This window comes from Piliocolobus tephrosceles, chromosome 1 (genome assembly GCF_002776525.5).
Source record: "Piliocolobus tephrosceles isolate RC106 chromosome 1, ASM277652v3, whole genome shotgun sequence".
Classification (NCBI taxonomy): Eukaryota; Metazoa; Chordata; class Mammalia; order Primates; family Cercopithecidae; genus Piliocolobus; species Piliocolobus tephrosceles.
This window is the reverse complement of record NC_045434.1, coordinates 7468097-7495773: the sequence shown is the minus strand read 5'-3', so window position 1 is coordinate 7495773 and position 27677 is coordinate 7468097. Positions and strand designations below refer to the sequence as shown.

The following is a 27677-nucleotide window of genomic DNA, read 5'->3' as shown; positions in this document are numbered from 1 at the left end:
TGGAACTGATCCTCTTTGCACAAAACTGATCCTCCTTCTATGTTCTTTTACACAGTAAATGGATCTACACTCACTCAGTGGGCCAAGTCAGAAATCTGGACATTAGTCTTAACTTCTCCCATTCTCATCATATCCACTGTTAGTCAATTACCAAATTCCATCAACATCATCACCTAAATCATTCTCAAATTCACCCATTTCTCTCCCACTCCACGGGTACCTCCCAAACCTAGGCCACCAGCTCCTCTCTCCTGTCCCCAGTTGGACCCCTCCTACTCTATTCTCTATACATCAGCCAGAGTGTCTCAGGAAATGAAAATCTGTAGTCTAATTATTAATATATTGTTACTTATAGGAAAAAAAGGCTGATAGAGAAAATATCTAACAACTATTAAAATAGTACGGGTACCAACAAGTCAAAACAAATGCCAAGCCACTTACAGTGAAAAATAGTTATAAAACATCACTTTAAACAAGCCAGGTTATTGTTGCAATTATCCTAACTTTGTTATGTTGTAGATTAGGCATATCACTGTTAACCTTTGTTTCCTTTACACCAAGTAGTGCTTGACAGACAGCAGGCTCTTATTGAAAAAATGAAAGAATATGAATGGGAAAAAAATCAATCAATCAACCTTTTTTTTCCCCCCCACTTCCACTCCCAGTTTTCCTCTTAAGGATGGAGTATGCCTCAAACCAAGAAACTGAGAAGTTTCCCTGAATCCTATTGATTGGTAGCCTGGACTTATAAGCAACTGACTTCTTGGTTTTCTACCAGGGTTTAGTTAACTCCATATAGTATACTATATGAGACGTATCATTGCTATAAGGTTAATGATAGTTACAGGGCCCAGTCAAACATCTCACAGAGCCTATACTCTGTGTCACTTAGCAGTATGATGCATCTTGTCCCAGAGATTTGCAACCTTGGCCTGGGGATTTCCAGGAGACAAGACTACCTCAGCACAGATGCAGTTCTCATAAACCTTAAAGCTTAGCGTTACAAGAATAGTTTCAACTCTCTTTGTGAAAGAAATACCTTGTAACTGACCCAGAAGGAATACAGGTATAAGGAAAGGGGAAGAATCCCCAAAGCTCTAAGAATGGTCTCTGGATGGAAGCTCTCCTGGTCAATGGGTCACCTGCCCTTCAGGCTGTGCCAGGCCCATGCCACCACCTGCTCCCACTACCTGTCTTGTAAGGGTTCTGCCAGAATAAACTGCATGAGCATCAGATGGTGCCTAAGACTCAGTTTTGATGGGAATCAAACAAATGGAAAAAAGTTTCCACTAGAAAAGCTGGTTACCTAGAGTTAGCCAAGATCCCCAAGACTGACAGTCCAGCTCAACAGACGTCCATGGACAATCTCCAGCAATTATAATGATGAATGAGTCACGCCCTCTTTCTCTTGTAAAGGTCACTGTATTTTGGTGGAAATAAGCATGTGTTTGAGTCATTTAAGTAAACAAATGTTGAAGTTGTGTTATCCAACAGGCAGACTAAACTCATATTTAGGATATCAGCATAGCAGGACACTGAGGACATCAAGAAAAATTTAGAAGAGTTCGACAGAATTGATATAAAAAAACAAAACAATCACCAATGGACAAGTTCAGAGCTTTACGGATCTCCTTACCCTTATGTTGTAATTTAATATGATTTTTATTATGTGGGATTATGCAATAGTTTGGTCTCCCCAATAAAAGGGACCTCTTAAATCTTAATCTATTCCTAATAAGTGCTAAAATAGATACATAAATAGGGTGTTTGGGAGCACACAGGAGGACAATTAAATAGGCTAAGGCCGGGGAGAGTAGGGAATAGGCGAGGAGAAGGCAGTGTCAAAAGGAGGGATGCCTGAGTTAAGTCTTGAGGGGCAAATTAACCAGGTGAAGGTTTGGAAAGCTAGGAGAGGTATACTGTTCCTCTGGTGGGACCCACTCACTCCTCTGAGCTAGCCCTCCCAATACTTCCTGCAAGCCAAGACCATCATCTGTTAACTCCCTATTATCTATGACATCTGCCCCATTGGACCTTCACTCTCTGTGAAATTCTGAGTCTGCACCTCCTAAGAGGTCTACCTAGCTCCGAGCACCGTGCTTGGTAGTATCTCAACATGCAAGAATCACGACATATTTGTTCCATTCCAATAAGGTAATTGCTCATGGTTTCTCTTTGTGTTTTTCCTTCAGTGATCACCTACACTTCTGTTAGTCATCAAACAAACGGCAGCTGGCATCATCACCAACGTTCAAAACCTTATTCAAAAGTGATCTTCTCTGGGAAATCTTTCCCATGAAAAGCGACCAAAGCACTTTGCTTAGCACTGTGTATTCATAAATATTTATCCATTAAAAACAGGCATCTCTATGGCAAGTCCCAAAAGGATGATTTAACCAAGACTGCAAACTCCTCAGCTGACCACATCCCATCTCTCTTTGCTTCACATCACCCTGCTATCCCCTCAAATGCTTGGCCGGCCAGCACCCATACAGTACAGTCACAAAGATTCAAGTCCTCACTTCGTTTTTATTCAACCTTATTCCCTCACAATTTCTCACTACCATCAGATTACCAGTGAAAATTTGATCAGAGAGACTGAGGTAGGAGAGATGCAGATTATTTAAATCTCTCAATGGAAGTTAATAGTTTTGAAGAACTAGAGCATTTCATATGGGAGCGATATCAAAATAGATGACCTAGAACTGAAGTAGTTTTCCCCAGACTCTGCAGTTACTGAATTGACTCCCGAGGCTGCTCATATTTTCCAGCTATTTCTGAAAAGAAAAATAAACAAATGCAATACCCCCTTTTTCCCCCAATGGTCTTTGCTTCCTTATACATACTAAAGTGTGCTCCTTAACCCACTTATCCTGTGAGATGCCTAAAAATGGCTTCTCGGGTGAAATAACTTCAGGAAACACTGTGGAGTATAGCCCTGCTTTGAAAATTCACAGTGAACACTAACGTGTTAAAGACCCTAATACTTCTGTAAAGAGCCTAGTTTGACTTCGTTAACTCTTCCTTTCACAAGTGTATTTGAGCCCAGATCAAGTTTCCCCTTCCCACAGTATTATCAACAACACTCCATACAAAGGGAGTTGGAAACAGCCACGTTACTCCTCCACTGAACTCACACACAGGGATACAACTATTGTGTAGTCTGAGGCGTTCATTTCAACCCTGGATAGTCATTCAAAGTAGCGAACAGCTTTTTGAGGTTTGCTTTGTTTGGTTGCAGAAAATAAGCACAGGGTAGACAGTTCTTCAGTGATAGTTCTTTACTTGCATAAAGCTAGTATGGATTATCCCAACTTTTATAATGACAGCAGTTACCACTGGGATGCAAAAGAAGCAAAAAGCAAAATAGGAGTTCTAAGGAGCAGGAGCATTAGCATTGCTCTATAATGCTGCAGTCTAAGCAGGCATTCCATTACTGGGTTGATGGTGAATACAAATTGGAGGTTCAGTCACCACACACACTCACTCAATAGTCTCCTCTAAAAAAGGCAGTATATGTCGTGTTTTTGGCTTGGATGAAGGCCTATCAACCATCAGGAAAAGTGCAGGTTTCCACACAGAGATTCAGAGCAGAACTACAGCTTCTCAGCACGTGAATCCCAAGAGGCAGGTGATTTAGTCAATAGGCCCCAAAGCAGCTATTTTAAACACAGGGCCTGTTCTCTTTAAAGGTACAGGATTTATTTATTTACGGGCCATTTAAAATTTCCTGCTTTCACCGGCTTTTGATCTGGACTCAGGTATTGTGTCTTGTCCTATTTTCCAACATGTAACAATTCCTTGCAATTATAATATTCACCCATCCATCCATTTGGCTAACATTATTGACAACCTATTATGTGCCAAGCACGGCTCTGTTTTTTGATTGCATGTAAAAATGATGGTGAGGCCGGGCGCGGTGGCTCAAGCCTGTAATCCCAGCAGTTTGGGAGGCCGAGACGGGCGGATCACGAGGTCAGGAGATCGAGACCATCCTGGCTAACACGGTGAAACCCCGTCTCGACTAAAAACTACAAAAAAAAAAAACTAGCCGGGGAAGGTGGCGGCGCCTGTAGTCCCAGCTACCCGGGAGGCTGAGGCAGGAGAATGGTGTGAACCTGGGAGGCGGAGCTTGCAGTGACCTGAGATCCGGCCACAGCACTCCAGCCTGGGTGACAGAGCGAGACTCTGTCTCAAAAAAAAAAAAAAAAAAAAAAAAAATGATGGTGATATTATAATGAATGAAATAAGCATTTATTTTTGCAATCCAAGTAAAACTTATCTGTATTGAAGAATGTAGAGGATCTTGTCAGGAAACTAAGGCCACCGCCACATCAAAGAAATCAAATAAAGCCAGGCACGGTGGCTCATGCCTTTAATCCCAGCACTTTGGGAGGCCGAGGCGGGTGGATCACCTGAGGTCGGGAGTTTGAGTACAGGCTGACCAACATGGAGAAACCCCGTGTCTACTAAAAATACAAAATTAGCCAGGCATGGTGGTGGGTGCCTGTAATCCCAGCTACTTGGGAGGCTGAGGCAGGAGAATCACTTGAAGCCAGGAGGCGGAGGTTGCAGTGAGCTGAGATCGTGTCATCGCACTCCAGCCTGGGCAATAACAGGTTGTCAACAAGAGTCAAACTCCATCAAAAAAAAGAAAAGAAAAGAAAAGAAAAGAAAAGAAAAGAAAGAAAGAAAGAAACAAAGAAAGAAAGAAAGAAAGAAAGAAAGAAAGAAAGAAAGAAAGAAAAAGAAAGAAAGAAAAGAAAGAAAAGAAAGAAAAGAAAGAAGGAAAGAAAGAAATCAAATAAGAGAAAGGTGCTATGCTTTTTTTTGCTCACTGTTTTTTCACAAGACACCCATATTGGAATCCCTGGAAGTACCTATTTAAAATGCAGATTCTGCTGGGTGTGGCAGCTCCCATCAGTAATCCTAGCACTTTGGGAGACTGAGGTAGGAGGATTGCCTGAGTCCAGGAACTGGAGACCAGCCTGGGCAAGATAGAGAGACCCGGTCTCTACAAAAAAAAAAAAAAAATTAGCCAGGCTAGTTTTAGCTCACACCTGTAGTCTCAGCTACTGGGGAGGTTGAAGTGGGAGGATCTGCTTGAACCTGGGAGGTCAAGGCTGCAGTGACTGCACCACTGCATTCATACCTGGCAACAGAGTGAGACCCTGTCTCAAAAACAACAACAACAACAAAATACCAAAGATTTGGCTAGGTGAGGTGGCTCACACCTGTAATCCCAGCACTTTGGGAGGCCAAGGCAGTAGGATGGCTTGAGCCCAGAAGTTCCAGACCAGTTAGGCAACAAGACCTCATTTAAAAAAAAAAAGAGAGAGAAAGAAAGAAAAACAAGTCAGAACCCAGGAATCTGCATTTTTAGCAGTACTCTGGATGTTCCTTGTGCAATTCATAGTGCCATATCCACCCCTTTCATGCAGGAGGTGAAAAGAGGCACACATTCTCTCCAATAGAAACACCTCCACGTTCACGTCTTTTATTTATCGGGTTTCCTGTACGATGACTTCAAAAGAAAAGGATGCAAGAAAAATATCACTTCTTTTAAGCGTAGCATCATTAGAAAGTCACATCTATGAGACTCTTTAGCTGCCCCATCATTGTATTTTAAATGTGGCCTAGCAGAGAAACCATGGATTTTAGAATCAGAAAGACACACCTCCACCACTTACTAGTTATGTAAATTTGACAAGCTAATTTGTCTGTGTGAGACTTGATTTTCTCAGCTATAAAGTGGGGACAATAGCAAAAAATACTGATAAGATAATCAGATTAAAAGAGATATTATAGATATAGATATAATAGATATATTATAGATAAACACCTGGCAAATGAGTGGGCTTACACTGGGTACTCCCCAAAATTTACCCCTCACCCCTTCTAAATTCTGCCAAATTTTATAGAGCAGCTATATAAAAATTATTTGTATGTGTTTTCTTAAATGCTGTTCTTAGGACATTGGCCTTTATGTCATAGGAAACACCTCGATCCCAGGTTGAAGTTCAATACTTATGTTAACATGTTATCTTTATATTTTATATCAGCGGGAGTTATTTAAATCACCATATTTCTTTTCAGCTTAAATTATCAGAAAATTTAGATGTGAAATTAATGCTCAAAATAAAAAATGTTTCTCCTCTCTATATTATTTATAGTTATTTTTAAAAACAAATCATCCATTTAGTATTCAACAAATCATTTTGGCCATCCAATAAATTTATTGACAGGGTATATCATCAAGAGGAAGAGCTAAGTCTTGTTGCCTGCATGTAATACACTTTATTTATTGACTGAGTGATGATGGACAAGCTATTTTTTAGCCTCAATCTCCTCAAGTGTTAAGTTAGGCTAATAATAGTATCTCACAAGATTGTTGTGGGGATTACACAAATCACATACTTAGAACAATACCTGGCATTTGGCATGCACTCTAGCAATGTTATTCAGTATTATTTACCAAAGCGTAGTTACTGAAGATACACAGTAAAAAAGCATCTTAGAAAGGTAAAACGAGCATATAAACTTACCTAAGTGGAAGTAAGTGTAGTATAAAGTATACCTTATAAATGAATAATGGAGTAAATGAAATTCTCATTTATCTCACCTAATGCAAGAAAACTCAACTACCAACATTATGGAATTTTGATTTGATATCACTCCTAACTCTATTTTCACTCTTCCTGAAGGCGTTCCTCACTTTCCCTCCTTAAGTCTGTCTATATGCAAGAATAGACGAGCAATCAGAAACGTGTGCTCACTGATACGTGGATATAGACCTCTGAAGCATCTACCCCATTCTAAGATGGTCCCCACTCAAAGGGATCATGCTGAAGAAAGGAGACTTCTTCAGAGCTCAGGTTTGCTCTGATCTCCACAGCATAAGCAACACAAATAAACTATAGTCGTAGGACTTTCGTTAAATGCTAAGTTGAAGATCTCAATTTCTGTTTGCTTCCTCTTAGCCATATTCCAGGTTCATTACCATTAAAAACAAAACAACATGTAATCTTAACTTAATATATACAATTAGCAACACTGTGTGCTCAACATATCTTTCTCAAGTTCTTGCAAACTTCTTTCTTTTTTCCTAAGAAACCCCACCTCTTTAGATGAGCCCAACTCTTCACACTCTTTCCTCTTGCTCCTCAAATTATAATCACCACCACATCAAAGACCCAGTAAAAGGCACTCACTGAAGCTTTTAAATTAAGATACTTGAATGACTTAGAAATAGGAATCACAAAACAAATCTATTTAGATGCATTTGTGCAGAACCTTCCTAGATGTTCAGGTGACACTGACCTACTTGGCCCTTTAGCTCACTATGTGAGGAAGTAAGATAGAATCTTCAAAGAAACTTGGTGGTCAAGAAGCCTCTGGGACCAGTGAAACAAATAATTAATTTAGAGTGAAAAGAGGGGACAAGAAATGTTTCCCTCTGGGCCTGAAATACAGTGTGCCCTACTTTGCATAAGTTAGATTCGGGAGGTTTGAATTTTCCAAAGGGCTTAGTGGCTAATTAGCTGTGTGAAGTTGCCCATCGTGTGTCGTTGAGCCTACACATTCCCATTTCTCATAAAAAGCTGTAATAGTTACATGCAGCAAAAGAAATGATCTCTACTATGTGTTTGGGGCTTGTCTTTCTTGTGGCCTCCTTTTTACTTCTATTACAACACTTACGACACTGTGCTATGAAGATCAATTCTCTCTTCCCACTACAGCCGAAGCTTTTGAAGTATAAGGACTGTGCCCAACTTAACTCTGTATTCCATGATCCTAGCTTGACATATACCAGGCATTCAATCAATAATCAGTGTTTGTCAGATAAGTGGTTGGTATGAAGACCACCAAGAGCTATCTTTCCAGGGCTTTAAACACCTCATAAACATACTCAGCCAGTAGTAAACATACTCAGCCAGTAGAACATTCAAGTAAAACACAGAAACCTACTGAATAATGATGTGTTTTTTTTGTTTGTTTGTTTCTTTTATTTTTGAGATGGAGTCTCAATCTGTTGCCCAGGCTGGAGTGCACTGGCACACTCTCGGCTCACTGCAACCTCCCCCTCCTATGTTCCAGTGATTCTCCTGCCTCAGCCTCCTGAATAGCTGGGACTACAGGTGTGTGCCACCACGTCCAGCTAATTTTTTATTTTTAGTAGAGATGCGATTTCACCATGTTGGCCAGGCTGGTCTCAAACTCCTGACCTCAGGTGATCTGCCCGCCTTGGCCTCCCAAAGTTCTGGGAATACAGGCATGAGCCACTGCACCCGGCCTACAATGAGATATTTTCTAAGAAGAATATCTGCAAATAGATTAATCATTATAGGCATAATTTTAATCAGAACACTAAAAATTGATGTTTTCTAACTAGTTTTGGGCCTAATAGTTTAGATGCATAAGGAATTGCTCCCATCTGAATGTAAATAGAGAGTATGTGAGGGGCTGAGTCCAAGAAAATGAAATCATAAAACCAAAGTCCAACATTTAAAATTTTAAAAAGCAGCAAGACAGAAAGGAAGAGAGCGACTGAAACGCATGAGTTTTCCTGCTGACCCCAAGCACCCTAGCAGTTAGAAGTGGGATGAAAGCTAATAACACAATACTCAGCTGCATTAATTCAGTGGGTCAGTATTTTTATCAGAGAGAGTAAACTTTACTTTGCTTTTGGGTTCCATCCACAAATTTTGTGTGTGTGTGTGTGTATATATATATATATATATAAAATATTGTGTATATATATAACATTATTTGTATAATCAAGTTTTAAAGACCCATATTTGGTTGCACTAAATAATCAAAGCTAAGAAAATCTGGACTTTGTGAATTTCCTCTAGCTTTTTCTCCTTATTCTGCTCTATGACAGCTCATACCCCCAGCTAAAACATCCTGAATATCTTCCATCAGCAGTCAGGTACTATGGTAATACATTACCTAGATTAACTCATTTGAGATTTACAACAACTTTTATTAGTCTCTTTATTGCAGATGAAGAAACAGAAGCACCATAAAACTAGGGAACCAGTCCAAGGTCAAAAAGTTTATGAGTGGAGGAGCTGAGTTAGATCAAGGGAGTGTGGCTTCTGAGTCTGAATCCTGATCCCTGCCTCACATCATCTTTTCTCGAGAGAGACTTGGAAATGGAAGACAGAGGGAAGCAGTGTACTTTATTTTAAAGTCCTGATGAGTGGGAGAAAGATGTTTAAAATATAGATGCAGCTTAGATGTTGATACAGTTCAGATGTTGTCCCTGCCCAAATCTCATGATGAAATGTGCTCCCCAGCGTTGGAGGTGGGGCCTGGTGGGAGGTGACTGGATCATGAGGGTGGATTTCTCGTGAGTGGCTTAGCATCATCCCCTTGGTACTGTTGTTGCAATAGGAAGGGAGTTCTCTCAAGATTTGGTTGTTTAAAAGTGTGTAGCACCTCCTCCTCCTCTTGCTCCTGCTTTTCACCTGTGTGTGTCTGTTCCTCTTTTGCCTTCTGCCATGACTGGAAGCTCCCTGAAGCCTCCCCAGAAGCAGATGTCTCCATGCTTCCTCTATAGCCTGCAGAACCGTGAGCCAATTAAACCTCTTTTCTTTACAAATTACTCAGTCTCGGGTATTTCTTTACAGCAAGAATGTCCTATAGAGATGTGGATACTTTTCTCCCCCAGTCTTGGCTACTATCATGTCCTTTAAGTTATCAGAGATATATAGGTGTTTTCAAACTAGTAGCGTATTTTTGTATAAATAAGAAATTAGTAATTGATTCTCACTTATTCCATTTCTCCACAGACACAATGCTGACACATCCCTAATTTAAAAACATTTTACCACCTAGTGGTGGGTACCTTGAGAAACCGCCAGATACTGCAATAGCTCAGAGCAATAAAGAAGAACGGGGGAAAATTTGCTACTATAAATTATAAGTGGAACCATTTACATCTTGGTAAATCTTCCCTATATAAGTCAATAAAAGAAAAATAAAAGCATTATATGAATGATAATCATAATGACAAGAAATTATATAGTAATATCAATCTCCTTGGGGAGGGTGGATAGTAGTATATCATCCTTCTTATTTCTTTAATTTTTCATATGTGGCTTTTTGTACCACTGAAATGGTAAACCATCCATGAGGGTGTGGCTGAAAGGGATGTTTAGTGTATGTACAAAAATGCAGGAGAAGCACACCCTAGTCCTTTGCTGACATATTTCTGAAACATCAGAAAATATTCTAATCAAAACCGCTGTTGACTGGAACAGGATAGTAGAAAATTCAACTGAAACAAAAGTAAATGAAAGAAGAAAAACAATCAGAGTATCTATTAAGAAGAATTTATATATCATAAATTCCTTCTATTTTACTGGGTACCTTATTTGACCATTTATCCTTGCAACAATGTTGTGAGAAAGGTATTGGTATCCTCATTTTACTGATGAGAAAATGGGGTTTCAGATGCTGCAGATGTCCAACGTCACACACAAGTTAGGCAGGTTTCAAAGAGGTTCAGATGACAAAGCCTCTGCCTAAGATGACACCTCACCTAAGTAGGACAGCAGTCACCTGCTCACAGGGAGGTGATCCACACTTCTGCTCTGATGCCAAGTCTCAGGTGGACAGAGGTGAAGAGGACATAACATCTGGAAACACGAGTAGAAGAAAGTTCACCAGGGGCAGCGGAGCTGGTCATTTTCGTGGAAGATAAATGGACAGGTTGCTTGCTGATAGCTTGCAGTGCTATTCCAGATAGGCTGGTAACCCAAATAACTTGTGGAATTCTCCACAGCTGAAGAGAAATGGGAAAAAAAAAAAAAAGGCACCAGCCAAGAAGTCACTCGATTACGCTAAACAGAATCAATTAGTTTATGACTTTTCACTTTCATAGCTGGGGAATGAGCGGTTTCCTAATGTTTTCTGGCCTCATTGCACGACTGCTTTTTAAGTTCACCTTGACCTAAATGCAACCTTACAAAATGCTTTGCAAAGTTGTGAAAATGTTGCATTCCACATGGTTGTGAACAGAAAGAGCTTCTTGAGGCCTTGATTAGGGCTGGGTGGAGTTAAGCCTGAGACAGATGATGGCTACACTGCAGGCCCAGCTGCCCTGCCCATGGGCACAACAGCAAACCCAGAGACCGTGCAGGGAGGCTGGGAACGGGCCAAGTTTAAATTAGGCATGGGATTCGGCAAGCCACTACATAAAAATACGACAGCCCAACAGAAGGCCACGTTTGGGTAGCCAGCCGTCAAGTGCAACGTGGGAGGTGTCCTGTCTGGAGGAGAAAATGGGAGAGAATCCACCACAAGAACATGACTCAAAGGGGTCAGTGATGGGCATAAAAATATGTCCATTGCTTCTCAGAAATCTTGCCAAGAGGACTGGGTTTCTAATCCAAGCAAACACCATGAAACAGAACAAGAAGAACATGATTGTCCCCCTTTTCCTGATATTTACTAAACCTGTATTTTCTAACTATCTTGGTGGCAGGTAGCATTTTCATTAAAAACCTAGCTTTCTCTAGTACTTTTGCTTTTTTTTTTCTGTCTCTATAGAAACTTCACCTTAGTTTATAGCTGGAGGAACATACTCTTCATTTCATTTTCCTATCTGTCTTGCTGGGCAGGTGGTTTTGGACTGAACTGATTACATTTTAGGTAACAGGATATTTCTCAGAGCCAGCATGTCTTGCTGGGTATTTTGAGATTCACCGAAAATAAAAAGAAAAACTGAAAAGAAATCCATTCACCTTTCATGGCAGTAATTTAGTAGACATTCTGTGGTTTCTGTTAGGGATTGACCTGAATAGAAAGTTAGATTAGCCTAAAAAAAAGTAGAATCTGGTTTACCAAATTCCTCAGTTTCTGTTCTTATGCCTTAGATAACATGTATGAGTTCAAATATAATCACAAATAACTAAAAATATGTCAGGCCTATGTTTAAGTGGGTTTTTTTTTAATTTACTATCAGTGATGTTTTCATCAAAACATTTTTATTCTCTGATCTTTAGTCACTTTACTGTAAAATGAAGATAAAGTCAGTTCTGTTTACCTCACAAGTCTTTTGAAAGACCCCAATAAAACACTGTGTAGAATCTTGGTGTTAAGCCTTAGGTGTTCAGTTAATTTTAAGGTATAATTCTACTATCTCTACAAAAAAAATAAAAAAAATTTAGCTGGGCATAGTGGTATATGCTTGTAGTCCCAGCTACTTGGGAGGCTGAGACGGGAGGATCCCTTGGGCCCAGGAGTTCAAGGCTATAGTGAGCTATGATCACACTATTGCACTCCAGCCTGACAGATGACAGAGCGAGACCCCTCCAAAAAATAAAAAAATAAAAAAATAAAAAAAACAAGAAACAAAGAAAAGGAAAGAATATACTATGTGATAGTTGTTAATTAGAATTTTATTTTGTCTTACTGAAAAATTTCTTCTCACTTTCAAATTTACTAGAGTAAGGTGGAATTATTAATTTTTCAGAAACGGAGACAGCTAGAAAGCCATCTTCATGACATCCCTCATTATAGATCAACAACCAAGTGATCTAACCGGTAGATATATCTTGAAAGACATCTGATAAACTCATGATAAACACATAGCACATCTGATGAGTTAAGCCAGGTGCAGGTAAAAGCTACATTTTACATTGAAACACCACAGTGCTAGAAATTTCTAAAAGACCTTGAATGGTGATAGTTGTAGAGGATGGCCTGGCAAAGTGCCCTGTGGCCTTACACGCTTCCACAAAAGCCATGTAGGCAAGACTCAATGGTGTTGGGGCTGTGTCTGGGCAGAATGCTCTGGTTCCTTTCTGGAACATGGCACGATGAGCATGCTATCCATGGCTGTCGCAGGCCATTTCACATCCACCTCCCTATCTTGCAGGAGGCTCTGTGTCCTACAGAAGGTTGTCATGAGGCTGTTTCCCATCAACCTACCTGGTACCAGTGAGGCATGGAATTTTCCACCTCTCCCTTCTTGGATACAGCTGCCGACTGTAAAACCATACAGCTCTAGTATGAAATTGACTTCTCAACTACAGAGTGGCTCACTCCTTGTGTTGTGTGTCTTCCGGTCCCTCCACGTTGATGGTGTCCTGTGGGAACAGGGATGTGACCCTGAAGAAGTATGTGCTGGGTTATAGAAGTTGAATCAATGCTCTTCTCCAGGTGTGTGTATTTATGCACCTGTCTTTTCTCGAGGGGACTCCCTAAGCTCCCAGTCAGGTAGTATGCACATAATAGCACCAGAGGCAGGCTGGAGAAAGGAGGTCAAGCTCTCCAAGTTCAGTAATATAGGCATGTACTTACACGCCTTTTCTATCCCAGGTCTCGCCACTGCCTGGTGTTCTCAAGTCAGGAGCTTCTCTTCTCAGTATTTTCAAATAATAAAACTCTGTGGCCTTCCTGGGAGGCTGCATGGAGTAGGGGAAGATCCTGGAGATCTAGCTTCCTTTAGATCCATTCTTACAATAAATTCATCTCTTTCCAGCCCTGTTCCTCAATTTCATTTCTCATGGTGCTGAGTTCCATGGGGCAAACTGGTTGATTCATCACAGGGATGTCCATGTTGAGAGCTGGGCTGTAGCTCTATCCTTTCCGCTAAGGCAATTACTGCTCTTCCATCATTTCCCTTATTCAAAAAAAAAAAAAAAAAAAAAATCCACATCTTTCATTCATTGTTTCCTTCTGTCCTGTTCTCCTTGTCCTTGTGGATTACCACCTTTCGAACATTTCTTTGTTGCAGCTTCTATGGGTTTGGGGAAGAACAGGAGACTAACTCTATTGGCCAGTCTTCCATCTGTAATGAGAAATTCCCAGCGCAGGTGGGTGGAATATGCCTCCTTTTTGCATCCTTAGTGCATTTCACAGAACCTGACTATAGAAGGTGCTCAAAAAGAAATCAATATTGAAAAGGTGATTACATACAACAAATGTACACTTTGACTACAAAGTTAGATAAACTAGTTTGTTCAGCAAGCATTTCCAGAGTATAGTATTCTATACTAGGACCCTTGACACTGTATGCAAGGGCAGATAAAACACAATTCTTATTCTTTATTGTCAGTAACATGGTGAAACTACCTTGGAATGGGGTGAATCTGCAAAATTTCAGTGGGAACAAGAGCATGCACTACCCAGGCTTGTGTCCTAGTCTTTCCAGAGTGTGGGAGTAAGAAAAACTCACAGAAACCTGATTACAGTCATACAGTTAATAAGTTAACAGACAACACCCTTTGGAATTAATTCACCTTTCAATATCCATTATAAATGCCACCTTCCTTCTCGAATCTCTGCAATTGTGGCAAGCCAAGTTTATGCCACACCTTAGTGATAAAAGTAGAGATGATTCACTGTCTTTCTGTCTTTGATTCTTTGTTCGTTTTTTCTTTTCTTTTTTTTTTTTTTTTTTTGATAGAGTCTTGCTTTGTTAGAGTACTGTGGCACGATCTCAGCTCACTGTAACCTCCGCCTCCCAGGTTCAAGTGATTCTCGTGCCTCGGCCTCTTAAGTAGCTGGGATTTGACAGGTATGTGCCACCATGCCTGGCTAATTTTTGTATTTTTAATAGAGATGGGGTTTGGCCAGGCTGGCAAACTCCTGACCTGAAGTGACCCACCCATCTCAGCCTCCCAAAGTGCGGGGATTACAGGCTTGAGTCATCATGCCCTCCTGTCTCTTAGTTGGTTTTAATTTTAAGAGGAAAAATGGTGCTTTGTTGTTGTTGTTTTTTTTTTTTTTTTTTTTTTTTTTGCTGCCCAAATAAACAGAAGTATGCAACTTTAAAAGAAAATTTTCAGCCAAGGGTAAAAAAATAAAAATAACCAAATTGGTGTCAGATGCAAAGAATCCCTTGAAAACAGGTGAGGATTGAGGAAGAGAGAAGGATGCTTAAGAGGGATCTGTTATTCAAAACTCAATTACCAGAAACCCAAGTTAAACTAAAGGAAGTGGGAATTTAATGTCTCAGTAGCTGTAAAGCTTCAGGTACAGCTGGAGCCAGGTATTCAAATACAATTGTTAGGTTCTTCCCTTTTATGTACTGGCTTCACTTTCAGACAAATTTCATTCTCATGTTCACACCTAACAGCTTAGCAATCAGTGCAGAGAGGTTCTCTTTCCCCAACAGTTCTGGCAAACGTACTGGCCACAAGTCTCTGACTTGCCAAACCTGAGTCACATTCTTCCTCCTCACCCTCACTACATAGAATTGGGTTGCCTTGCTCAAACCATATGAACCAAGAGTCAGGTCAGGTCGTCACACAAAGGAAATCCAGGGAAATGGTGCCAGGAAAAGGGGAGAAGGCTTTTAAGCCAGTAAATACGATAGCTACAATTAGTGTAAGATAATATGGCCTTGGAGTTTTGACTGCATCACCACTCAAAAAAATATTTAAGTTCTGAGATAAGCCAAATTGCTTAGCACAGAGGGCTGGTTTGGAGTGTAGCTATTTTTGAATTATTTACTGAGCTTCCCACCGCATTGGCCCCCAGCAACTCTTAGCATCCATTTCTTGCTAAAAGGCCACCTGACCAGAAAGGTTAAGAGAAATATCCAATAGCCTCTACAGAAAGAGTAGAATATTTATTTTTAGCTTTATGATATTTGTTCTTAAATGCTTTCAGCCTGGAATGACTTCAATGAGATTTGTACATTTAAAGGCTGCCCAAAAAAGAAGGGGGAAAAGTCAAATATTAAAGAAAATCTCACATCCAAAAGTGGAAGATTCTTTAAACTTTTAAAGAAAATGTTAGTTCTATTTTTAACTCACTTTTGGGTTGTATAAGGCTTAAGACTAAGATAAGGAGAAATAGGTCAAGCAACAAAAAACTTGAAAACCAGAAGATTTATACTTGGGAAAATCATTAACCTTTTGTTAATCCTAACCCTAACCTCCTTTGTGACGAGGAGAAAAAGAGAGAGAAAGGAGGCCCTTCTATGTGCAATCCAGGGCTCAGTCATCTCAGAATTTTCCGAATATGGGCCCTGGATCAGGGGTGTCCAATATTTTGGCTTCCCTGAGCCACATTGGAGGAAGAAGAATTGTCTTGGACCACACATAAATCACACTAACACTAACGATACCTGATAAGAAAAAAAAAATGCAAAAAAGTCTCATCATGTTTTAAGAAAGTTTACAAATGTGTGTTGGGCCACATTCAAAGTCATTCTGGGCCACATGCAGCCTGTGGGCCATGGGTTGGATAAGCTTGCCCTAGATGATTTTTCTAGAAGGAAATTTGTTCTGAAAGAGAGTAGTCAGTAATACCTTTACACAATTTCGTGAAGATGTCTGGGTTATGAGAATTGTCCTCCTGGGAAGAGCTACCAAAATAGCTTCTCACCTTAAGGTACTGTGGAGTGAAAGTCGCCAGGTGCTTTCCATCAAGTTTACACCAAGCTTTGCTTTCTGAACTTTTTAAACCATCAGTACAACTCTTTTTGAATGTATCTTCTAGGTTGGCTGTTAGAGCTTCTAGGTTGGCTGTTAGAGTGATACATCCGTCACCCCATTCTACTCCAAATTCATTTGAAATTGGCAATTTTCAAGTTCCAACCTGCAATGGCTTAACACTCCAGGCCTCCCTAAGATGGCACTGAACATAGGGCAGCCTGACTGGAGGACCTCACAGAGAGGCCGTGGAGCATGACAGTGAGCTGTCCCTGGCATGATGTATGCAACGTGGCTTATTCTGTTTCATCCAGGTTTTACGTCTCTCGGATTGAGCCTCTTCTAGGATGCTATCCATTTACCTCCACGTCTCTCTTTCTTTTTGCCTTTTCCTGCTTGAGTCCTTCCCGGGTTAACCCAGCCCTCCTGATGGCTTCCCTTCACTTTGAAATCCACAGACAGGAACAACTCTGCATTTAATGACAAACTGTCTTGCATTCCTCCCTAATTAGTTCAAATTGAAAGTTTGCTCTCACATCTGGATTTTAGTATGTATGGCTATGATAAATACTTGTGGGCGCGGTACCTCACTCGGAGCAATCTCTGAACAGACGACCTGAAGCTAGATATACAGCATTCTCACAGAGCATTCAGGCTGAATCAATATCAGAGTTTAAATTCCCAGTGATATTAATAAAAGATCCTATCAATAAGAATTAGACCTAAAATCACACCAGTGATCTTTGGACTTAATGTAGTGTTCATTCATTTAGATACAAACTGAGTGTATAGTTTCCGTTTAAAGGAAGAATATTTTGTCCGTGATCACCGGTGCACCCAATGGTCAATTGATTTCTGTTTACATTCTGATAATTCTTTGCTTAGATTATTTCATATGAGAATCAAGCCCTCTGCAATAAGCAGGGGGAAAAATTTTACTTGGTGAGGAACTCCAGTGCCTCAAAAGAAAGAGTGTGGCTTTCAACATTGTCATTTTTGTTCTCATGGTAAAAATCTGACTTTGTGTCAATCATTCCCCAAATCTTCAGTTGAGGAAAGAGGTCATGCTCTACATTAATTACAGATGACAAGCTAGGGAGGAAACTAAAATCCAACTTTATAACTTGGCTTTTCTGCCTCTCCCTGGTCAAAACAAACCCTCTTATACCACCTATTCCTTTTTATCATTTGAGTGCTATGTACAGGGTAAAAGTAGGATTACCTCAGAATAATAATTTTACACATAATTTTTGTAAGAAAAGGTTTCAAGATAATACATTTTAAAATAAACAACTAGCCCAAATATTCCTCCATAACAAAATGTGACAAAAGGAAGTTAAAATAAAATCTTAATTTACACAGAAATAAAACTGTTTCCCTGCAAACAAGCTGGGCAGTCATGCAAATGGATAAGGCTTCACAGAAATTTGACCCAAAGAATAAAGAATGAATGGAAAACACAAAAATGGCTCACTGGATACAAATATGTTCTGTGTGATCAATAATAAGTCTTCAAATCGTGGTATTTGGAGAGAAGGGATGAGCATACTGCCATGGAATTCTGGACGTGTCAAGATCTGGCCTGGGTTGTGGGAACACTGGATCTTTTTGTTTCTCTCTCTGCTGTTCAGGGACAGTGGAAGGGGAGGAAAAAGGGATCATGGTCCAGTGGACTTGGCTCAGGAATGGGGCCTCTGGAAGCCACAAGGACCAGCGATAGTCACACTTCTTCAGCGCTCCAGCGATTGTTCTCTGTTTTTGTTCTGTTTTCATACTGTTGTCCTTCAGCACAGCTCCGTATGCTGCTTGCCTCTCCTCCAGTGACGGCTCCTCTCTGCTAAATAAGCATGCCACTTGTTCACTGGGTAAAGGGAAAAAGCTGTTGCTTGTAAAATATTTGAGTCTCCAAAGAAAAAAAAAAGCTTCTTGATCACTATCCATGTCACCCCTACCCTGAGAAGTCTCTTACTGGGCTGATTTCTCTTTAAAAAAAAGAGTACTTTTCAAATTAAGTGCAGAATGAAGCAAAAAACACTAAAGAACTCAGATTATTTTATGACGTCACATGATGCTGAATTACAGGGTGGAAAGAAACAGAAACACAGACCACTGACTTATTGGAGAGAAAGAAATATATACCATGTGTATAGAATATATATCTTATAGGAAAATATTTAATTATATATAATACATATGTACAGATCTCCATGGCTTGTGCTTCTATGGAATCAAATTCTTGTGTATGCATCTATGGGCATATATAGAAATATTATATATTAATAACTAAATAATATATAATATGTTATTTAGATGGAGACAGACCAGAAGAGCACCAACCATGGAAATATAGATAATATACAATATATATAAAAACATATGTATATTCTGTGATATGTGCTTCTGGTCTCTGTGTGTGTGTGTGTGTGTGTGTGTGTGTGTTTGGCACAAACTGATACTATAAAAGTGCAGATCACCAAAATAGTATATATAAAATATATATAGCATATTATATGTTATATAATATGTAGTCCGTGGTCCTAGATAGCTATACACATACAACGCATACACATACAAATTATATGTGTGTGTATATATATACATATATGTGTGTGCGTATATATGTATATATATGTATGTACATACACATACACATATACAAATATACATATCCTAATCTGGTAGCACTTTTTTTTGTTGTTTTTCTTTAGATTCAGGGGGTACATGTGCAGGTAATCTGTATTCTTTTTTTTTTTTTTCTTCTTTATGTTTTTATTTGGGTTCCATGGGAATGGGTTTCTGTGTAGGAGCTTTGATGCTTTAACTGCAGGAAAATATATGTGTTTTCTTTGGCAAATTTTAAAGAGAGCCATAGAAAGGCATCCAAGCAGATAGGGACAAATGTAGGAGTAAGAATACTGTAATGAATTTTATGTAAACCAAATAAGGTTTTTCTTCATTTTACATATAATTCTTTTTTTTTTTTTTCATTATACTTTAAGTTCTAGGGTACATGTGTACAACGTGCAGGTTTGTTACATATGTATACATGTGCTATGTTGGTGTGCTGCACCCATCAACTCATCAGCACCTGTATTCTTTATTCTTCCTTGTTCCATATATATTAGATTAACCTAGATTTATTTATTTATTTATTTATTTATTTGAGACAGAGTCTTGCTCTATCGCCCAGGCTGGAGTGCAGTGGCCGGATCTCAGCTCACCGCAAGCTCCAGCTCCCAGGTTCACGCCATTCTCCTGCCTCAGCCTCCCGAGTAGCTAGGACTACAGGCGCCCACCACCTCGTCCGGCTAGTTTTTTATATTTTTTAGTAGAGACGGGGTTTCACCGTGTTAGCCAGGATGGTCTCGATCTCCTGACCTCATGGTCCACCCGTCTCGGCCTCCCAAAGTGCTGGGATTACAGGCTTGAGCCACCGCGCCCGGCCTAACCTAGATTTAAATATCAGCTCTATTACTAACAGTAACACCTGGAACATGTTATTGAACTTCTCTTTACTTGTAAGACCATAAATATATAAATTAATACATTTAAGGAGAATACTTACTGAATGCTGGTAGAGTGTAAGCACTCAATAAATGCTAGTAGTTGCTGACAGCAGTGAGGACCAAAACCCATTCACAATCATATACGCACCAGAGCCAGGGCTGCTGTTTAAAATATAATGTTCTCATTTGCAACATGAGAAATGGCATGAAAATCCAGGCCCCGCTACCACCAGTATGTACTCTTTCCACTACTCAGACAGAGGAATACTTACATTTGAATAAGAATATCCAATCCTCTAAAAATTAGCTGTAAACCAAATGATAAAATTTAAATGGAGACTGTTAGGGGGGCCTCTAGAGGAATTTGAAACTTGTATTTAATTTCCTGGCTCTTCATCCTGAAATGCGTCTAAGCTAGTAACAGACAGCAAAACCAAGTTGCTATCTTTCTAGTGTTCCCTGCTGAGATAAAAGTGATGTGCAGCACCGGATGCCAACAGAGCAAATAATTAGACTGAGTGCTCTTTCCACAGCCAATGAATCGGAAAGTGAAATTTGTTATGGATGCACCTGAGTGCTGGGGACATCAGCTGTCCTATGAGAAGTCATTAACATTTGCTGAATGTCTACTGTGTGCCAAACACTGAGTACTAAAGAGGATGCAAATTGAAATGAGAGATTATTCTTGTACTCCAGGTGCTTAAAGCGGCTATTAAGAATTATATCGTGTGTCCATCGAGAATAAAATGTCAGGTAAGATAAATTCCATGAAGAAGAACAGAGTGCTAGGAAAAGGCAAGCAAAGGAATGATTAATGCAAGCTAGCTTGATGAGGGGGCTGTGATGGGAGCAAGGCTAAGGACAGGGACAGTGAGACATGGACAATTCTAGACTCTCTCCTAGAATTATTAGGAGGTAAAAATTTGGAGCTCTTCTACTCGTGTTTAAAGAGAAAGAGGCATGAGGAGAAAACCAAATGCTGTCGTCAGAATAAAAAGGCAGTGCAAAATAGCAGCTTATACGTGCACCTTGAATGTGCTGTGTGATAAATCAGCATTTTACAAAAACACATCTGGACCAGCAATTCAGAAGAAAGCAATGTTAATGCATTAATTCAAAGAAAGCAAGTCATCCCCGCCCTCACCCCATAGGTTTTTATTTATTTATTTTAGCAGCCTATAATCTCTAGGATTTACAGAAATAACTCACCAATGAACAGAATTAAACTTCTCAGGTCTGGTGCTTTAAAGAATAGCCAATATTTGTGAGAAGCAATTTCAAGAGAAGATTACTACAAAATGAAAATGTAGTACGTCTGCCTCTGTTCAATCTCCCAAAACAAATTTGCGATATTGCCTCTGACTTTGACGATTTTATTCTTTCAGTTAACAGTCCAGATGGCATCCAATAAGTATTGACATCGTCATCACAAAAAAAGGCTAAGAAAGTCAAAATGGGATTTATTTAAGACAAAATTAATATCAATAGATAATGATCTTAAATTTAAAGGATAAGGCATGAAAAGACAATTAATAAACTTTTTATCTTCCTAGAAGATTTCCATTTGATATGTATAGTCATTTATTGTGAGGAATATAAAAAAAGACATATTAAAGAGTGTAAAAGGCTATAAGGTACCTTGAGAATGTAGAAAGTAATTATTATTTAATGAAAGTGATAGCTAAGAATTCAAAAAATCCCTTTGGGCCATCTGACAAGAAAACCTGTGCCAGATGCTGTAGCACATCTAACGTAAGTAATTTTTTGGCCTTGCAATAGATTAACTACCTAGTATGTAAGAAAATGTCTAAATCTGGGCCTAATCCAAGCCTCTGGTGCTGGTAATAAAGTCATTAGTAATAATGGTAAAAACTATAATAATATTTTCAGTTTTTGCTCACCTTCTAGGTGTTCCATATACCAGTTAGAAATACTGAATTGTCCAGTGACATCACCATAAAAAATAAGGATCAAGTCCAAATATACCATTTTCTTCTTGTTCATCTCTTGTGTATGCATTATCCAGAGTCACTTAACTCTTTTAGAACCACATATATTTTTAACACATGGCTGGTAACAAGTCCTACCTTTTAATTACACAAGGCTAAGTAAATTACTAACGTCTGTTTTGTGTTTGAAAGCTGCCTTTTCAAGGAATGCCGTCTTATGGAAACTCTCAGGCTCTATAAAGTGTGCCTGGAGACTGGATTTTAAAATAGCATAAAATGTCCTAATTTAATTTATGGTCTGAGGAGCCCAAACTCACGTGGTTTCGCATATGGGTAGGACTGTTTTCTGTTTCTGTCCAATATCCTCCTACCTCATTCAAGACCTTACATGGCCTTATTGATCGCAGCACACTGGAGCGGTAACTTTATGAACTAGGCTATCCTTGACCCTCGGGTCCCTTTAATGGGCCTTAACTGTTAGTGCTGAACCTGCCCTCCCAAAAGTCACCTTTGCATTATTTTTCATAAATGTATGATTTTCTATGTGGGTCAATTGGATCTCTCTCAATAACTTTCCGTTCTTCACATATCTCAATGATCTCATCTTTTTTTCTTTCTTGGCTTAGATCCCCAGTTTTTAGTAGAGTCTGACATAATCTGCAAGTTTGAAAATTCCAGATGCCTATAAAGATAACATTTAAATGCTAACTAAGATAAAATTCAACACCAGCTGGGATTCCCCAGACTTCCAGAAAGTTGTTTGTTTATGCCTGCACTATGTTTGCTGCCTTTTATGTCACTCCTTAGTCATGCCAAAATAGTCCCAAACACCGCCATGCAGAGTCCTCTTTGGGGTAGAAATGTATTAGTGGTTTGGGGAAACGCTAAATAAAGTACATCGATTTCCCCTTTCCTCAAAGTCAAGAAACAAAGTTACATCTTAGTGAAGTTCAGTATCTCTTCAAAGACTCTTGGCCTTGTGCTTACACAATGAATGGATCATGTCAGGTTCCCATGTACGGATAAGAGAACAGGAAGTTCATTTCTATGGTTCTTGGAGTCTTTTTCAGAGAGTCCTTAAGGATAGGCAAACAGTATTCTGTAGGCACAGTGATATATGTCGCAGAAAAATGTGCATTTTGGTCCATCATTAATGATTCACTGTTAAGTACAGTTTAAAATCTTAAGTAAAATAATTCATCTCCGGGGATTTATTTACTGCTTTTGGCCACACAGCAATAAAATGATTTGGTTGTACTGAGAAGAATTTCCCTTTACCAAGGCTATCACAGGAAGAAGGTGTGGTGGTCCAGGTAAAAGACAGTGTAATAGAACCATTTCAGCCAATCAACATAGTTGGTAGTCAGGAAGAAGGCTTCTTTGTAGATGTTGATAGACATATTTATAAATTTGGAAAGAATTTTCCCTTTGTGGAATAGAGTTATTCGGAAGACAAAGGGTACAGCTAAGTTTGGGAATAAGTCGATATACCTAAGTTACTTGCACAGAAATATCTTAAAGGAATTATTGTAATTATGTAATTATTGTAATTCTCTTGAGATATCGTAAGTCAATGGAAGCTGTGATCGTTTTATTTTCCCAGTCCAAAATCACCTCCAGTCCCAATAATATTCACTCCAAATATTAAATAGCAAATTCACATGTTCAGAAAGCACTACACAGAAGCAGCACCACAAGCGACAGCTATCTAGGAAGTGAAAACAGTCCCTGGGACTAGAATACATGGCTACAAAGAAAACCAAAGCTAAAATCAAAGCATTTAGATATTCCCAATTTTGTACTGTTCCTTTGAACATTCTGGTGAAAATAAATCAGAGTTTGTTTTTCATCTTGGTCATATCACATGGATCCGACCACATTTTAAAACAAATCATTTCTTTAATTAGTATTATGGTTACTAGAGGCTGGGGGAGGGGGTGGTGATGAAGCAAAGTTTGTTAACGGGTACAAAAATACAGTTAGTTAGAAGGAATAAGTTCTACTCTTCAATAGTACATTATCGAAATTAGAGTTAACAATAATTGTTGTGTATTTCAAAATAGTTAGAAGAATTGTAATGTTCCTGACACAAAGAAAAGATAAATGTTTAAAGTGATGGATATCCCAATTACCCTGATTTGATCATTGCCCACTTTATATATGTATCAATATATCGCATGTACTGCCAAAATACGTAAAATTATGATACAAGATAAGATAAATTATTTCTCTACAAATACAATCAGAACTTTGTCATTGCCCAGTAGGATTTAGCTATTAGAAAAAGAATTATATTAGGCTGGGTGCAGTGGCTCATGTTTGTAATCCCAGCACTTTGGGAGGCCAAGGCAGGCAGATCACTTCAGGTCAGGAGTTCAAGACCAGCCTGGCCAACATGGTGAAACCCTGTCTCTACTAAAAATACAAAAATTAGCCAGGTGTGGTGACACATGCTTGTAATCCCAGCTACTTGGGAGGCTGAGGCAGAAGGATTGCTTAAATCTGGGAGGCAAGCAGTTGCAGTGAGCCAATATCGCACCACTGCACTCCAGCCTTGGCAACAGAGCAAGACTCTGTTAAAAAATAAATAACTAAATAAAAAATTTAAAAACTGAAACAAAACAAAACAGAAAAGAAAAACTATTATGTCAGAGCCCACGTGGTTGAGATTAACATTCTTTACTATTTCTAACCACTTCAAGGTCTAATTTACAATAAGGAAAGAGTAACAACCAACAGGGGAATATAGACTCTTTCATAGCACAGTTAATTGAAGTGTCTATTTGACTATGTGACATCTCACTTTCTCCTCTTGTTCCTCAGGTCGATTGGCTATGTAGTTATTATGTACTAGTTGCTTAGTTACTCAGTTCTGCCAGAGAGGATGTGTGAAGCAGATGAAAAAGAAAGACCAAGCTTTTTGCCAATGGTCATGTCTCTTGCGGATCTAGTTAACATGTCCTGTTTTCTATAAGAATTAATTTTTTTGCTAATGAACTTTCAGAACTGCAAATATTTTTAGTCTACTTTTTCTTTCTTACTTATTTACACATTATCTATTCGTATCCTTGAATTTCCTCTGGGATGTTATAAAAGAAAAATATTACAAGCATAATTTCTGACACGATGTTTTATAACTGTTTTCAAAAGCAATCTACTTCTCTCCGAATTTCTATAGAACCCATTTTAGTCATTCGTATGTTGAACGAAAAAAGATCTCACAATTATTTGTCAGTTTCAGAAAGAAGTCTCTTATTAGAGTCTTGGAAGCATCTTAGAACTGCCTAGGTGGTCTTACAGGCTTCAGAGAAAAATATTCCACCTTACTTATTCTTATCTTCTTCAAACTGACTCCAAATATAAGCAGGGTTAAGTCATATAAGGTTCCTTAAAAGTTGTTCTCAAAAAAAATTAAACACAGACTACATCCTTAGTAAAACTTGCATTGATTGGCCCAGTCCATTTTACAAAGTTTGCTCCTTCTTACCTGTATGACTGCCCCTATGACAAGTTTAAGTCTACGTTAATTAATCGTCTTTCCATGACACTGAGACATATTCATGCAACCCTGAGAGCGATAAGGGGTAACAGGCAAGATATGTTCAAATTGTGACATTTAAGGTCAACTTGACTTTAAAGCTCATATACTGCTCAGTTTTCATATACGTGGCTGAAAACACGTCATCACAGAGAACTGTTCACACTGTTAGAGGACCAAAATAACAAAACAGGAATATTCTTCCATATTTAATGATATGAAATATAACAGGTCCTATGTCTATGCAATTGAAGTCAACATGTCACTAATTAGGGCTTCCTTTATTATCAAACTTGCTGAGTAGAATAGAACCGTGAGGAAAAAATAGCAGGAATTGAGCTCTAGAGAATTAAAGACACTCTTATGAACCTTAAGACTTAAGGTCAGTCACACTCACACGACATTTGGACTATTAGACAACTCTTCTGACCACAAATTTTGCTCTTGCCGGTTGGTGATAATCCTTTGGTAAGACAGCATGTTAAAAGCAACCAAATCAGATAAGGACTAGAAGTCAAATTTCAACAGAAGAGGGCAAAGAGACTCTGTGCCTTAATTATCAACATTTTTATGATGAGGAACCTTCCTAAACTAATGAAAGATACAAGACAGAAACAGATGAAACACAGGAATGACTGACAAGAACTCCCTATTAATTTCTGACCACTTTCTTCCCTATTAACAGTGCTTGATGATCTGGAGTGAACACCTGCCTTTTTGGCTCCTGCCAATTAGTTCAGGAAGTTCCATCTTCAAACACATTCAGTGACCTGATTTAACAGAGGCCTTTTTATTTGATTGCTGCCAACAGGCAGTCCTACAGACTTTTATAATCACAGTGGGCTGCTTTACAGGCAAGTCAAATTCAAGTTTAATGAAAACCTACATCATTACAAGGAATTGAGAAGGGAATTCTGGTTTCTTTTCTACGGTGGCGTACATTGGAAGCATAGTAACTTTCCAATGAATCCATGCAGGAGAATGGAATTCATCCAATAGAGAAAACCTCATTTTTCTCCATGCTAGCATAGTAGAATTAATGAATATCAAGAACATGAGAACATTTTGTAGCATCCTGCTTGTAGGTACGTATCATTCCTAGCTAGGTTGATACGGATAGGTTGGGGGCAGTGGTGGTGGATACTTTCAGAGATATTACCTGAAGTTTAACGAAACATTGGTTTTAAGCTTGTACATCATGAACAGGGGACAGCTTCTCCCTCACACTTTATTTATTTATTTACTTTTGAGACAGAGTCTCTCTGTCATTCAGACTGGAGTGCAGTGGCGTGATCTGGGCTTACTGCAACCTCCGTCTCACAGGATCAAGCAATTCTCCTACCTCAGCCTCCTGAGTAGTTGGGATTATAGGCATGCACTACCATGCCTGGCTAATTTTTTATATTTTTTAGTAGATATGGGTTTTTGCCATGTTGGCCAGGCCAGGCTGGTCTCGAACTCCTGACCTCAGGTGATCTGCCCACCTCAGCCTCCCAAAGTGCTGGGATTACAGGCGTGAGCCACCACACTCTGCCTCCCTCACACTTTTTTATGCACCAATCATGACCCATTTTGAACAAGGCAGACTGATGGAACGTTTGGACTTCATGTGCTGACTGGTTCTCTTTGTTAAGACTCAAATAAAACCACTGGAGTCCCATCCACTGAGTGCTAGATCTCAAGACACAGCACAACGGGATTTCTGGTTACTTACAAGCAGTCTTTATGGTTCCCCAGAACATCTTCCCTTGAGCCTGCTTCCCTTGCTGCTCCAAATGAACTAAGGCCAGAAACTAATAGCAAGCATATAGGAACTATGGGCTCTGTGCTCCCCTCGGTGTTTCTGTTCCACAGAGGCCCATCATCTTTAGTGACTTGATTTTCTCATTCCACACACAACTCCAACAGGAATCTCATGTATTCATTGGTTTCAAATATGCGTGTGAATAAATTCTCCTAAATTTCAGACCTGTATATCCAACAGTTTCCAGGGCATCTCATCTGGTTGTTCTATGTACGTTGCCTGAAACTGAATATACCCAAAACATATACCCAATGCCTTCGTCATTCTCTCCACGAAGAAAGAAAGGAAGAGAGAATATCTTGTGCTTCCCAATGTGAAAAGGCATAGTGGTGCATTCATTGTCAAAGTCATACATATGGGTGTCATTGTTGGTGGGGCCTTCTCCCTTAATTCACCTGCCCCCTCACTTCCCGTACCACCACCCGTAATCCTCTCATTGAATTAGTAATGAAGTCCTTCCTAAGTCCTGAAAGTCTCCCATGC

The 27677-nt window shown here is 39.3% G+C and overlaps 1 protein-coding gene across 18 annotated transcripts in view; it reads right to left on the bottom strand.

Moving 5' to 3' along the window:
* The window catches only part of RGS7 (regulator of G protein signaling 7), a 581407-nt gene that overhangs the window by 285086 nt on the left and 268644 nt on the right, over window positions 1-27677 (bottom strand). Inside the window, exon 3 of one of the 18 annotated variants that reach the window (XM_023216278.1) lies at window positions 12943-13100. The exons of the other annotated variants lie outside the window; for them this stretch is intronic. The gene's annotated coding sequence lies outside the window, so the exon portion shown is untranslated. The remainder of the gene's footprint in view (window positions 1-12942; window positions 13101-27677) is intronic. 18 annotated transcript variants of the gene reach the window in all.